The sequence below is a fragment of the Myotis lucifugus genome, unplaced genomic scaffold (genome assembly GCF_000147115.1).
Source record: "Myotis lucifugus unplaced genomic scaffold, Myoluc2.0 scaffold_880, whole genome shotgun sequence".
In the NCBI taxonomy this organism is placed as follows: domain Eukaryota; kingdom Metazoa; phylum Chordata; class Mammalia; order Chiroptera; family Vespertilionidae; genus Myotis; species Myotis lucifugus.
The window spans coordinates 55,117-55,327 of record NW_005871928.1 but is presented as its reverse complement, the minus strand read 5'-3'; positions in this window follow the sequence as shown (position 1 = coordinate 55,327).

The following is a 211-nucleotide window of genomic DNA, read 5'->3' as shown; positions in this document are numbered from 1 at the left end:
AGGAGCAGTTAGGGTGCAATCAGGCTGGCAAGGGAGCAGTTGGGGGAGCAATCAGGCTGGCAGGGGATCAGTTAGAGGGCAATCAGGTTGGCAGGCAGAGGTGGTTAGGGGCAATCAATCTGGCAGGGGAACAGTTGGGGGCATCAGGCAGGCAGGCAGACTGGTTAGGGTTGAACAGGCAGGCAGGCAGAGGGTTTAGGGGTGATCAGGC